Here is a 15,861-nt window from a genome sequence, read left to right on the forward strand (position 1 = left end):
AAGTCTTATTGAGGGTACATGAATAGGGTGCAAGGAGGCATGTAGGCAATAATATGCATAGAACACTTAGGAGCTTCATAATCTTAATGAATAACCAGGATAGTAGGCAACTAAAACATGGAGCAAAGATGTAGAAGATAGAATCAGACACATAAGTAGGGTCATAGCATGATCACATAGTTAAAGGATTAGTTATAAATCAATACACAGGCTGGTCAAGCATCAGATAAACATGTAAAGTGTAGACATACTAGTTGCACATTGAACAGGTCACAATTTAGGCATGATTAAACAAAGAAGTCAAATTCATAATGAACTAATGTAGGAATGAAACATATAGAGTTTGGATTTCAATTGTAAACTAGAGACATACCAGTTGAGGAAAAAGAGTGCAGAATATAGAGCAAGTATAGTCTCACTATCTAGCCTTGGCTAGACCCACAATAGCACAAGTAACACGAGTAGTCAAGAAGGAGAAGAGTTTAAGTTTGAGTGTGTGTGTGTGTGTGTGTGTGCTATGCACTGATATCCTTGTATAATTGTGAATAGAGAAGAGTATATATAGTATTTAGGAGCAAAACAGAATAAGGTAATGGAGATCAATCAGTCAGCAATTAAGGAAGCTTATGGAATCAATTATGCACAAAATCAGTATAGTCTCCCTTAATATATGGGTAATTACCCAACGATAAAGGGCAAGACAATATTTAAGGAAAGAAAATTGAATAAGACTTAAGTACAGAGTGGGCAATTAGGGGTAAATAAGCAGGGGTTCAATTCAGGAAACAATCTTGAGGAATCAGTAAGTATCATAGTTAATCAAATAAAGTAAGAAACTAAATAAGTTTGCAAATAAAGGAATAATCAAGAATCAGCCCCTAGGTTTTTACGGAGCAAATTAGTGAATCAGGAATCCAAAATAGTACTGATTTAAAGAAGAATAATATATGTTTTCACAAATACAAAAACTAGGCTAAGTATAAACACACAGAATCAGTCGAGAAATCGAGTTAGAAACCTTAATAGAGGCATACTAGGGTAAAAATCACAAGACGTTTAAATTAGACTAAGGAGAAATCATGAGAATCAAAGCATAGAACGAAGTAGTACACAGGTAACATGGTCAAACTCAGAATCAAAGCAAAAATGTCAAAAATTGGGTTTTAGCACAAATTAACTAGGGCTACGGTAAACTCAACATAAATCGACCAAAAAGCACATAAGAATAGAGGGTTAATCATTCAAACTTAGAGAATGTTTGAAGAAAAGGATTTCCACGAAACCCTAGCTTTAGAAAAATGGAAAATCACTCGAAAACCAGAAGATTTTTTATGAAAAACATGTGAAATAGGTCTGATTCTTCTCAAATCTGTACAGATCTGAGAAGATTAAAGACAAAATTTAGGGTTTTCAGAAGTAAATTAGAGATGAGAACATAGACTTAGGAACCCACAGATTTAAGACGAAATAAGAAGTTTTTACTCAAAATCGAGCCACAACGGTCTGAAACAGACAAGAAAGACCCAAAGACGTAAGCAGACTAGCCCTGGTCCCTTGAGAATCTTCTCAAGGACCTTAGAGATGGAAGTACCTAGCATAGAAGAGGCCATTAGAGGCCTGGGGTGGTGAAGAACCACCATGATCAGCAGTAGGTGAGTGACGGCAGGGGAAATTAGGGTTAGAGTTAGAGAGCATTTGAGAGATGAGAGCAAATGAAGGTGGCGGGTCTTGGAGAAATGGGTAGGGTTAGGGGTTTTTTGATATATTAAAAGGGGTTGGTTGATTTAGGGCCATTGATCTTCTGATATCAACGACCGAGATTAGATGTTTTAGGTGGGGCAGGTTTAATTAGGCGGTATTTGGGTTTGGGTTCGCATTGGACGGGTATGGGTAATTGCGCTAGGCTAGGTCTGAAATTGGTATTTTCTAGGGGCTAGATTTTAAATACCCAATTAATTTAGTAAAAATAAGTTTATAAAATAATTTGTAAATGATAAAAATATGATTTTTGCATGACAATGCTTTAAAATACTTATTAAATATTGTAAAAATATGAAAAGTCATTTTCCATATGGATAATATAATTCTGCATATATATAGGCTATTATTGCAAAAATATGCAATTCTAGCCTAAAAATGCAAATGTGATTAAAAAAATACAATTAAAATATTTAAGCATTATATGGGCATAAATTATGAATTTAGATGATTGTATCATCATAAAAATAGTATGAGGAATAAATATTTGTATAAATAAAAATACAGAAATAAATTGATTTAAGGCCTTTAAAGTTATAGAAAAATTATAAAAACACTTGTGCGTGTTTATAAATGCGTATACAATATTTTGAAAGTATGTATGTAGATTTAAATATATATGAAGGAAAAATTGGGTATCAATAATGCCGATCTGTTTGCCTTCTCCCATTCAGATATGTCGGGCATTCCGAAAGACATCGCTATGCATAGGCTGAGCGTCGACCCGCTATATCCGCTGGTGCGATAAATGAGGCAAAAACTCAATGCCGCAATAAATGAGGCTATCAGTGCTGAAGTCGATACGTTACTCGGCAATGGTTCTATCCGTGAATCAAAATATCCCCAATGGGTCGCGAATGTGGTCATGGTAAAAAAAGAAAAACGGGAAATGGCGGATGTGCGTTGATTTCACGGACCTAAATAAGGCCTGCCCGAAAAACTTTTTTCGCGGATGTTCTAAGCTTTTTGAATGCGTATTCGGATTACAACCAAATCCTCATGGAGGAGGAAGACCAGGAAAAAACTACTTTCATCACCCACCAAGGAACATACTGCTACAAAGTCATGCCGTTCGGATTAAAGAATGCGGGAGCAACATATCAAAGGTTAGTCACCAAAATATTTAAAGACCAACTCGGCAAGACTATGGACGTTTACATCGATGACATGTTGGTAAAATCCAAAAGGAAAGAGGACCACATTGACCACCTTACAGAGGGCTTCAGCCCGAGGTCGAGCAAGAAGCGTTTCGCACCTCCCCTGGGCAAGAAGCGCTTCGCACCTCCCCTGAGCAAGAAGCGCTTCGCATCTAATGCGTCAGGATCTGGACTGAGACTCATACTTGAAGTCCCTATAGGCGAAGTAATTTGTCAGTCCATACGGTGCCCCGATATGACTAACAATGAGGCCATAATTGCAGGATTGAAACTGGCCCTCAAATATGGTGCACGACGAGACATCCTCAGGTGTGACTCACAACTCGTCGTTAATAAATTTACTGGGACTTTCCAAATCAAGGAACAAAGGCTACATAAACACCGAGCAGAAATCCCTAAGCTACTGCCAGAATTCGATGAATGTCTGTCACACCTCCTTTTTCACCTACACCCCCGCAAGGGCGTAAAGGAGTTTTTCCAATTAAAGGACAACCGGAACGGGATTTAATTATTAATTATTCAGAGTCGCCACTTGGGAGATTAATGGTGTCCCAAGTCACCGGTTGAATCCTGAACCGAGGAAATTTATGACTCTGTTAACAGTCCGCGAACCAGAAATCCGAGTAAGGAATTCTGTTAACCCGGGAGAAGGTGTTAGGCATTCCCGAGTTCCGTGGTTCTAGCACGGTCGCTTAACTGTTGTATTTGATTTTATCTGATTTTAATACATGCTAACTTATGTGCCTTTTATTCGAAAACTGCTTTTATCATTATTTTTAATGAGAGTTACAACGTCGTGAAAAATGTATCTCGAACCACGTCACATCAATGCACCCGTGGTTACTGACACATTCCAACTCCGTTGAGATTTGGACTTGGGTCACATCAATGCGCACTCGATTTTTAAGAAGGTTATTTAATTAAATCGTGCCACAAGATACTAACGTAGTGTCACTTTGGGGAAAAGCCGTGAAGTTCGCTAAATGGCTATCCCAAATTCTAATTATTCGATAATTATTTACTAAAGGACCCACTTTTATTCAATTCGTGCGATAAGGCCCATCTCAAGTTGTAAAGCTCTTTTCAATCATTATTTATTTTATAAGAATTACGATGTTGCGAAAACATGCTTTGAACCACGTTGCAATCAATGCACCCGCGATTATCGACACATTTCGGCTTCATCAAGATTTGGATTTGGGTCGCATCAATGCGCACCCGAGTTTAAGAAAGTGATTTAATTAAGGGTGTACTTAAAGATTCTAACGTATTGTTATTTTGGAAATACGGTGAAATTCGCTAAACACCATTTCCTAGCCTATACAATAGAATAATTGTGTCATTAACTACTTAAGGACTTTAATTAATTGGGCCCATAATTTGCTGAATTTGAAGTAGAAAATACGGACGAAATACCAAACGAATGGGCCCTGAGCTCACGAAGCCCAACCAGGCCAAGGCTGCGGACACAGCCCCTTTAGAGCCCATTGGCGTCAGGCCCACAGCAGGCCCAAGACTGGGCTTGCATTCACACAGCCCAGGGAGTGAATCCTTGGACCCTATTTCAATCCCTTGTATAACCACAGTCTGGGCTGCCTGCACATCCACCAGGCCCAAAATTGGTTTATCATGAAACTGTGCCCAACTCATTTTAGATCCACAATTAAAACAGCATACTGTGAAACTTAAGCAACAGAAAATAATAATTAGTATAAACATGCAATGCTCATTTTCAAAGTACTTCACCCCGGATTATACACAAGAATTTGAATACCCTGATGCCCAATTAAACAATTCTAAACATGTAATCTACTCTAATAAACAAGTTTAACATACATATTCTGCCAATTACATAACAAAGGAATACACTACTGCTATTATTAAAGAGACAGACTACTTTCAATTGAATAACAAGCCTTGAAATACTTCATTTCAACTTCAACACACCATTGAGATTCAGGGAAATGTACCTGGAAATTTGAATATGAAATAGAGAAAAGGTGAAGGTTCAAGTATTTTGAACAACAGCAGCAGCAACCCAGCAATGTGACAACACAGAAACACAGACAGATTACTTAAAAATCAGAAATGCAAGCCCATTTCCACAACTCAGGCTGACATACCCATGTCCCTCACAACTGAAACCCAATACTGAGAATGAAACTCTGGAACTGTTTCAGATTTCCATTTTTGATGTTTTGTTTTCTGAATAACTTAAAATTGAAATGCCAGCTAGAATACAGAACAATAATGAATGCTCAGATTAAAACTTAAGGCAGAAAATCTGAGAGCCCCCCTTTTCCAAGGCATCTAATGCCCTTTTATAGGCAAAGACCCCTAAGAATGAACTAAGTTCTGATTTCTCTAATTAGTCCCTTTCTATTTTCATTTTGGTCCCTCTATTCTTATCTTGCTAAACAAGTAACTGCAGTGTACTTATTAAAATTTACACTTGAAACCCTTTCTAGAAGGTCCTCAAGCATTCCTCCAACCCTACAATACCCATACTGCCCTTCTTTATACCTGGATATTACTATTCTTATCAAAACTACCATTTTCCCTACCCAGACTACCCCTGAAGCCTCTCAGAATCACTGATCTTACCCTTACCCTTAATAATTAAAACTCAATACCTTAAACCAGTCTAAAACCAATCTAAATCAATTAATTACAATCAGAACCGACTAAAATTAATCAATTAACAAACAGAGACCAGCTAATCAGACTGACTAACTCAAATGTTGTTCCACTAACCAACTCAAATAAGCTACAACGAAAATAGACTGTGATTAAGCTGCCATGAATAACATTAAAAGAACTTAAACTAATTATTAATCCACAAAATTATAATCATTCAATCAATTAACAAACTCAGAAAAATTAACAGAACCCAAAGTTAAACCAAAATTAACAGGACAATAATGAAACAATGACTGTAAGTAACATTTTAACCATGCGAGTAAAGAAATAATAAAGAAAGAACAGAAAAACTCACAAATGCAAAAAGGGCTCCGGCCAGTCAAAAACATACGAACCTTTTCAGATTTTTGACGCGTAACATCCCTAACCATGTGTTCTTACACGAGAACACATGGTTAAGGGTGCTACGGTTCGAAATCAGAAAGGTTTGATTTTAGGGTTCGGGCCAGAATTCTTAGATCTAAAATTTGGAACACTTCAGGGTGATTCGAAAGGAAACAACCATAGATTGGGGTTAAGGAAGGGCTGGGGGTTGTAGGGTGTGAATTTGGGCCGAGTTGGACAAACTATCGATCTGATCAGAAAACTTCAAATCAAGATTCGAAGAGTTCCGGCCATATTTGAGGCAAACCAACGAGTGTAGTGGCAAGAGGAAGGTGAGGGGAACCCATGGTGTTATTTTCAGGGTGAACGGGGTAAGTCACGTTCACCGCCGGCAAGGGTTTTTTAGGGTGGCGTGGATTAGGGTTAGGCGAAAAAGGGTGGGGTGGGGAAGACGACGTAAATGGGGTAGGGGGGTCTGATTCGGACATATATATACTTGAAACCTCGTTAGTTCCGGACCGTTGGATTGATGAGATCCAACGGTCCTGATCCAAGGGCCCCGAAACGACGTCGTTTCATTTTAAAAAGGGACGGACCGGGTATGGACTTGGGCTGGACTTACTTCTCCAATCAAATGCGTTTGGGCCGGGGGATTTTATGTATTTGGCCCAAATTTCCGGGTTTCACACAAGTTAATTCCATTATGTATTTTATCTCATTTTTGTTTTCTTTTTCTCATTGTTACAATTTTTCTAATTTTTTCTAATTTTTATAAAGATGTAAAACCTACATAAAATCCTAATTATTTCAAAACAAAGATTAATTAATTCGTAAAAATATGTTTTAAACAAATAAAAAAAAACTATTTTATGACAAACGCAAAAGTGAAATTTTTTTGTGATTTTCATGTTTTGTTCTAAACAATTTAAACCTTAATGGATACTAAAAATGTAAAACTAAAGCCTAAATGCCAAAATGCACATTTTTTGTATTTTATAAAAATTAACATGCGCAAATAAAAATGCAACAATTATCAGAAAATGACACTAAGATGCACAAAAATTGTAAAAATCAAGGCAAATTATTTTGTTGGGGATTTTGGGAATTATTCATATATAGGGCAAAAATCACATGCTCACAGCTGCCCCTCTTTGCTCGGAAACGCGAAAGGTTTCCGGGCAAAGACAAGTGAGCAAATACGAGCGATTTTTGGCAATTCGAAAATTCCGTGCGAAGCATTTTTGAAAAGCGTGACCGCATCCTGCTTCAAAGGTTGCCTACATATCCTGGGCTAAACAGGAATCAGGTTAGTGTAGTTCGGGAGTGTCTGGTAGCTGGGACTACCAGGAACTGTGATTGCGCTGTGCTTGTTGCTATTACTGCTGCTGACCTCCCTTATTACATCGTGCCAAAGGTAAAAGAAGCTATACTAACTATGCTCTATAAATTATAAAAATCCTATCTAAATTCTTCACACTTGCTCTTGCACTTCCTTTTAGCCTTGTTCTTTCTCGATAAAAATCCATGTTGCTATGCCCTGGTTGGCTGAGATGTTATTCCCTTTCTCCCTACTACGGAATTTAAATAAACTCGATCTTGAATGTATTCCTCTATTATTCAGGCGGGCTTCTGACTGCCAAACTTAAAATATCTAACACCTCCATTTTCCAGGCGGGCATCCTGATTATTTGAAATTCAAAATACGTGTCTCTGTTCTTCAGGCGGACTCCTGACTTCCAAATGTAACTTGTATGTCTCTGTTCTTCAGGAGGACTCCTGGTTGCTAAAATTAAAATGTATGTCTCTGTTTTCCAGACGGACTCCTGATTACCAAACTTGAAAAGTATGTCTCTGTTCTCCAGGCGGACATCCTGATTTTAAAAACTTGAAAAATATGTCTCTATTCTCCAGGCGGACATCCTGATTTTAAACACTTGAAAAATATGTCTCTATTCTCCAGGCAGACATCCTGATTTTAAACTTGAAAAGTATGTCTCTATTCTCCAGGTGGACATCCTGATTTTAAAAACTTGAAAAATATGTCTCTATTCTCCAGGCGGACATCCTGATTGTTAAATTTCAAAAGACTTGTCTCTGTCATTTCCTTATGCACTTCAAGATTATCTTGTATTCAATCAAACCGCACTTTGCCATTCCCTTTTCAATAAATGACTTTCTGCCCCTGTTACAATCAAAGAAAATTTCGTTAGTTTAAAATGGTGGTTAGTTGATGGCATTTTGCTGAAAAATCCTTCCCCTGCAATGCTTTGTGTTGACTGACTTCTGCATGCTATTTCTGAACCGCTTGACTTTCTAACCAACTTTTAAATTTCCCGACATCCAGCAACCTAAGTGTTTTACACCCCTGCTGTTGTTTTACTTTTCTGACCTTTTGTTTGAGCTTTGCCTTTCCCACGATATTTCCCAATCATTTCCCCGATAAGGCATCCGTTAATTCCCCGATTTCTGACCACCTGAATGCTTTTATACCCATACTGTTGTCTCATCTTTCTGACCCTTTTGCCTGAACCTTCACATTTCCCATAACGTTTCCCAAATATTCTGCCAATGCAACTTCCGGCGCCTTCCCCTATTCCATTTACACCATGTTGTTTTTGGCATGCTCTGACCACGTTGTGCTTTACAATTCCGGAAGAAGGTAGTGAGCTTTGAAGTCTCTTCTGCCCGCTTTGGCCCAAACTAGTACTGGAGTATCTCTGCTAAATGAAGACCCTCAGTAGAAAATGAAATGCAACGATTTTTGAATTAAGGATAAGAAGAATCCAAAACCAGATGACTGTTTTTAGGAAGAGAAGGAAAATAAACTTATCTGAGCGAGACAGCTGGTACCCATGGTCATGACATGCATTTTGGATTAATCGGCCCCATCTGTCCAAATAACCAACTTTTCAGTTGCCATACTTTGTTGCCCAGAACTTCCGTCAATTGTTTAAACTACCCAGACCCTTCCCTAGTTTTCCTGCAGTACCTCGAAACATTCTTCAACCAACAAACTTTTGCCTTTTAACTGTCTTCCAACTCACTTTCGCCTCAAGGCGCCTGGGAGGGTTTTCACCCATAAGACTCTCTCGTTTATTTTTCTCTCAGCTCCCGTTGCCTTACGGTGCCCGTGAGGGTTTTCACCGATAAGACTCTCTCATTTATTTTCGTTCTTTCTTGCTTGAACCAAAGTGTGGCCGTTGTCACGAATTACTGCTGCCTGCTCGATTTGGCATTTATCAAAAATTGATCAGAAGGTCTTTCTTGGACCGTAATGTAGGCTTTTGGATTGGGTTAGAAAGAAAGGTATGAAAGGCTCAAAACAATTCAACTGGGTTCAAATTACAACTTTCGGAATCCAAATTTCATAGCAATCACAATTTCTGCCCCAGTTTCTTGCTTGGGGATTTTAGGATTTTTATTTGATATGACTGAGCCTCGGAGTAAGGCTGCCTACGTACCCTTTCGGAATCAAGTCAAACGTAGTTCATTGTATTTAACTTTTGTTGTTGTGATTTTCTTTCTTTCCTTTTCTTTCTTTTCTTTTGTTTTCTCTTCTTTCTCTTCCTTTTGTTTTTCTCTTTTTCCTTTATGTTCGACACCTGTGTTCCTTGATAGTGCCGCTGATTCCGAAAGAGGGGTATGAAAAATAAGCAAAGCTCGAAGGGGATAACAAAGGATAAGAGTGTTTGGATAGCAGGACAAAATGCCTTCATCATTTCAATCTTTAAGACACGCCAAATACAAACAAATATATTCAGAAAATAAGGAAATCATACATAATATCTCTTGACCGCGTGGGAATTGATGGCCATTTCTACACATTTTCCTTCTACATCGGTCAGATACAATGCTCCATTAGACAACACTCTGGTTACTACAAATGGTCCCTGCCAGTTTGGGGCGAATTTTCCTTTTGCTTCAGCCCAATGAGGCAAGATCCGCCTCAGTACTAATTGCCCAACTTCAAATTTCCTTGGACGTACTTTCTTGTTGTATGCTCTTGCCATTCTTCGTTGGTACAGTTGGCCGTGACACACTGATGCTAATCTTTTCTCGTCGATCAAACTCAACTGCTCAAGACGGATTTTCACCCATTCATCATCATCGATCTCAGCCTCTGCAATGATTCTCAGAAATGGGATTTCTACTTCTGCAGGTATTACTGCCTCGGTGCCGTATACCAATGAGTAAGGAGTCGCCCCTACTGAAGTATGCACGGTGGTGCGATATCCTAACATTGCAAAAGGCAATTTCTCGTGCCATTGTCTGGATCCTTCAACCATCTTCCGGAGTATTTTCTTTATATTCTTATTGGCCGCTTCAACCGCACCATTTACCTTGGGACGGTACGGAGTCGAATGTCTGTGAGTAATCTTAAACTGCCCGCATGTCTCTTTCATCAGATGACTATTAAGATTAGCCCCATTATCTGTGATGATTACCTTTGGGATCCCAAACCGACATATGATATTTGCATGCACAAAATCAACTACAGCCTTCTTGGTCACAGACTTGAATGTCTTAGCTTCCACCCATTTGGTGAAATAATCTATAGCTACCAAGATAAACCTGTGCCCATTTGATGCTGCTGGGTCAATTGGCCCAATGACATCCATGCCCCACGCCACAAAAGGCCATGGTGCGGACATCGTATGTAACTCTGACGGCGGAGAATGAATCAAATCTCCATGCACTTGGCATTGATGACACTTGCGCACAAAACTGATACAGTCCCGCTCCATCGTGAGCCAATAATAACCTGCTCGGAGAATCTTCTTTGCTAGAACATACCCACTCATATGCGGTCCACAAAATCCGGAATGCACCTCAGTCATGATAGTTGTGGCCTGCTGTGCATCTATACATCTCAACAACCCGAGATCTGGCGTTCTTTTGTACAGTACCCCTCCACTAAAGAAAAACCCATTCTCCAACCGTCGAATTGTTCTTTTCTGATCGCCGGTGGCCTGTGTTGGATATGTTCCTGCTTTGATGTACTCTTTGATGTCATGGAACCACGGCTCTCCATCGATTTCCTCTTCTATCACATTACAGTAAGCATGCTGATCGCGGACCTGAATCTGCAACGGATCAACGTAAGCCTTATCTGGATGGTGCAACATTGACGCCAAAGTAGCCAAAGCGTCAGCAACCTCATTATGAACCCTTGGAATATGCCTGAATTCTATGGCCTGAAAATGCTAGCAAAGCTCAGCAGGCACTGCCGATACGGTATAAGTTTCAAGTCCCGTGTTTCCCACTCCCCTTGAATCTGGTGTACTAGTAGGTCCGAGTCACCCATGACCAAGACTTCCCGTACACCCATATCCACCACTAATCTCAATCCCAATATACACGCCTCGTATTCTGCCATGTTATTTGTACAGTATAAACGAAGCCGAGTTGTAACGGGGTAATGCTGACCTGTTTCTGAAATAAGTATTGCTCCTATCCCCACGCCCTTCATATTTGCAGCCCCATCAAAGAAAAGTTTCCATCCAGACTTCTCGGCTTGTTCTAATTCATCAATGTGCATCACTTCTTCGTCAGGGAAATAGGTTTTCAAAGGCTCATAATCTTCATCAACGGGGTTCTCCGCCAAGTGATCGACTAATGCCTGTGCTTTCATGGCAGTCCGTGTCACATAAACAATGTCAAATTCTGTAAGTAAGATCTGCCATTTTGCAAGCCTTCCTGTGGGCATGGGTTTCTGAAAAATATACTTCAGCGGGTCCAGGCGAGATATAAGGTAAGTGGTGTAGGATGACAAATAATGTTTCAATTTCTGTGCTACCCAAGTTAGGGCACAACATGTCCTTTCCAGATGCGTATACTTGACCTCGTAAGATGTGAACTTCTTACTGAGATAGTAGATAGCCTGTTCCTTTCTACCCGTAACATCATGTTGTCCCAGTACACAGCCGAAGGAACTGTCCACAACTATCAGATATAAAATCAAAGGTCTCCCTGGTTCTGGCGGGACCAACACAGGTGGGTTTGACAAATACTCCTTTAACTTATTAAAAGCCTCCTGACATTCTTCAGTCCATTTGACCGCGGCATCTTTTTTCAGTAACTTGAAAATTGGTTCACACGTTGCCGTGAGTTGAGCAATGAATCTGCTGATATAATTCAATCGTCCCAACAAACTCATCACCTCGGTTTTATTTTTTGGAGGTGGCAACTCCTGAATAGCTTTGATCTTTGACGGGTCTAATTCAATACCCCTTCGGCTGACTACAAATCCCAACAACTTCCCCGATGGCACCCCGAAAGCACATTTCGCAGGATTGAGCTTAAGATTATACCTGTGAAGCCTTTGAAAGAATTTTCTCAAATCCCTGACATGGTCGGATTGCTGTCTAGACTTCACGATCACATCATCCACGTATACCTCGATTTCCTTATGTATCATATCATGGAATATGGTTGTCATGGCCCTCATATAAGTTGCCCCAGCGTTTTTCAAACCAAAGGGCATGACTCGATAACAATATGTTCCCCACGGCGTGATGAATGTCGTCTTTTCTGCATCTTCCTTGTCCATTAGAATCTGATGATAACCCGCATAACAATCCACAAAAGAGCCAATATCATGTTTGGCACAATTGTCGATCAGTATATGGATGTTGGGCAATGGGAAATTATCTTTTGGGCTTGCCTTGTTAAGGTCTCGATAATCGACGCACACCCTGGTCTTGCCATCTTTCTTTGGTACAGGCACAACATTAGCTAACCAGGTGGGGTATCGTGTCACCTGAATGACTTTTGCCTCAAACTGCTTGGTAATCTCTTCCTTGATTTTCACACTTATGTCTGTTTTGAACTTTCTCAACTTCTGCTTGACAGGGAGGAGTGTTGGATCGGTAGGCAATTGATGAACCACCAAATCGGTGCTTAGACCCGGCATATCATCACAAGACCATGCAAAAATGTCTTTGTACTCATGCAACACCCCAATTATCTCTTCCTTGAGTTGCGGCTCCAAATGAACACTTATTTTAGTTTCCCGAACATTGTCTTGGTCCCCTAGATTAACCGCTTCTGTGTCATTTAGGTTAGGTTTGGGTTTTTCTTCAAAATGACTTAATTCTTTACTAATTTCCTCGCAAGCTTCATCACTGTTACAATCCACCCCATCATCACACCCGATCTCTTGTATTATTACTTCTGAACTAGATTGGCTTTTAAAACTGGGCCGAAGATTCCTCATGCATGTCATGTCATTGATATCAGCATAAAAAGAACTGTTCAAAGAAAGAAAAGAAAAGAAAAATGGAAAGAGAATTAGGTGCGAAGAAAATTGCATTTCATTAAACATAAAGACAACAAGGTTTTAACTCATCCAAACGGACGGAACATAGCGACTGGACTACAAACCCTGGAATAATCCAGGTGACAAAAGGGAAACAAAACCCACTACCACGACTCCCTCCGAACTGGAAGAGGAGTAGCTTCCCAATTGTTGATGTTAGCATGTGGTCCGATGTACTGTATGTCTGCTCTGCTTGACCATTCCCCGGCCTCAACCATGTTTACTTCAGCAAATATTTTCTCTGAACACCTTATCCAAATTACCTTCCGCCTCAATTAACGAGCCCGATATTTTTGCCAATGACTGTTTCTTGATACCCGGCCTGACGAAGGACCTGGACAATCGAGGAATTGGTTTAGGGAGCACCCAAGCTTTCTTCTTCAACTTACAGGCCTTTCTGACATCTGCCGTTGTTGGTTTGAACCCTAACCCGAAGGTGTCCACATTTTTGGGCAAGGACACGGGCTGAGTAATGCCCTGCAGTTCAACCCCCAAACCCTTCCCGGGAACGAACCCGTTATTTATCATTTCTGATACTACCATGACGGTCGCATCTGACACCCTGGGACATGGCACGCTTTTACCCTCGGGCACCCTGCTCACCGGAACTGTGTCAAGGATATGATACACCCATGGACCCTTATCATCTTCGGTCTATATAAAGGGCATAATGGCATCATTCATGGCGCATGTGGGGTCTTCCCCATGTAACACAATTTCTTGTCGGTCCCACTCAAATTTGACCACTTGGTGCAGCGTGGAGGGCACGACTTTTGCTGCATGAATCCATGGTCAACCCAACAACAGATTATATGATACTGCAGCATCTAGCACCTGAAATTCCATCATGAATTCGACTGGGCCAATAGTCAATTCGAGTACAATATCCCCTACCGTGTTTGTTCATCCTCCGTCGAACCCCCGAACACAGATGCTATTCTTGCGGATTCTATCCTCATCAATCTTTAACTTGTTCAATGTGGATAACGTGCAAATATTAGCACTCGACCCATTATCAATTAGTGCCCAAGTAACCATTGAACCTTCACATTTGACCGTCAAATACAGAGCCTTGTTATGTTTTGTGCCTTCCATAGGCAATTCATCATCAGAAAATGTTACCCTGTTCACTTCAAAGATTTTGTTGGCAATTGTCTCTAAATGGTCCACTGAAATTTTGTCAGGCACATGAGCCTCATTCAATATCTTCATCAAATCTCGGCAATGCTCCTCAGAGTGAAGTAACAACGACAACAACGAGATTTGGGCTGGTATTTTTCTCAGTTGTTCAACAATGGAATAATCTTGTACATTCATCCTTTTCAGAAACTCTTCTGCCTCTTTTTCCGTTACAGCTTTTTTAACTGGCACTGGATTGTCTTTTGCGCCTTTAGCCTTTCTCAACTCCTCAGGAGCGAAGCAACGTCCCGACCTGGTTAGTCCTTGTGCTTCACAACTCTCTTCCTCAATCTCATTTCCATTGTACGTCACCACTACCTTGTCATATTTCCACGGTACGGCTTTGCTATCCACCATGGGTAACTGGGCTACCGGTTTTATAACAACCGGTTCTACATAATCTCCCTTCACAAACACCACGGGCGTCGATACTGACCCTGGTACCACTATCTTGACTGGCTCCTGCTTTTTCTTCGATACAAACGGTACTTTCCCTATTACTGACACTGGCTTGTCTTTCATTGCTTTTAACTGAACCCCTGGCCTTGCACTCAATGTTTTTTCCTTGGTCTCCGTAGAACGAATCATCATCACCACCTGCGAAGGTTTCTTAGGCTCTGCCCCCTTATGTATCAATTCGATCATGTTGGCCTCATAATGTGCTGGCAACGGATTTTGATTGATGTTTGGGGCCTCTGGAGCCTGTACCTCAATACGGTGATTATCAATGAGCTCTTGGATTGCGTTTTTCAATTTCCAACACTTTTCAGTGTCGTGCCCCGACATCCCTGAGCAATACTCGCAACTAACAGAGTAGTCCAAGTTTCTGGGAAGAGGGTTTGGTGCTTTAGATTCAACTGGGGTCAACATCCCCAACTGTTTCAATCGGTGGAAAAGAGAAGTGTAAGATTCTCCCAACGGAGTAAACGTTTTTCTGTTTGGGGCCTTCTCATTTCTAAAAGCTTGGTTTGGGCGGAAGTTGGTTCCTGGTCTGTTAGCCCTGGGAGGTGAATAGGTGTTTTGTGAGGGTGGATGGGTGTTTTGGGGGTTCGGTGCACGCCATTGTGAGTGCACTGGGGGCTGAGTGTAGGTCTGGGCGTGGTGAATAGAAAAGTGTGGTTCTGATGGTAGATAATAATGTTGCGTTTAACCGTATGGGGTATATTGATAGTTTGGGTGGTGAGGTCTGGGTTGGTTGTAGTAGTGTGGGTGGTTATTGTGCCTGGACCAAACATTAGCTTCAACTGCAGCAACTTCTTCTTTCTTCTTTTTCCCTAGCACACCACCAGTGCCGCTTTGGATGGCTTGGGTGGTTGCTTTCAATGCCGAGTAGCTCAAAATTTTGTTAGATTTCAACCCTTCTTCAATCATGGCTCCCATCTTCACCACTTCATTAAACGACTTTCCGACAGATGTCACTAGATG

This window comes from Nicotiana sylvestris, chromosome 7 (assembly GCF_000393655.2).
Source record: "Nicotiana sylvestris chromosome 7, ASM39365v2, whole genome shotgun sequence".
NCBI classification, from domain to species: domain Eukaryota; kingdom Viridiplantae; phylum Streptophyta; class Magnoliopsida; order Solanales; family Solanaceae; genus Nicotiana; species Nicotiana sylvestris.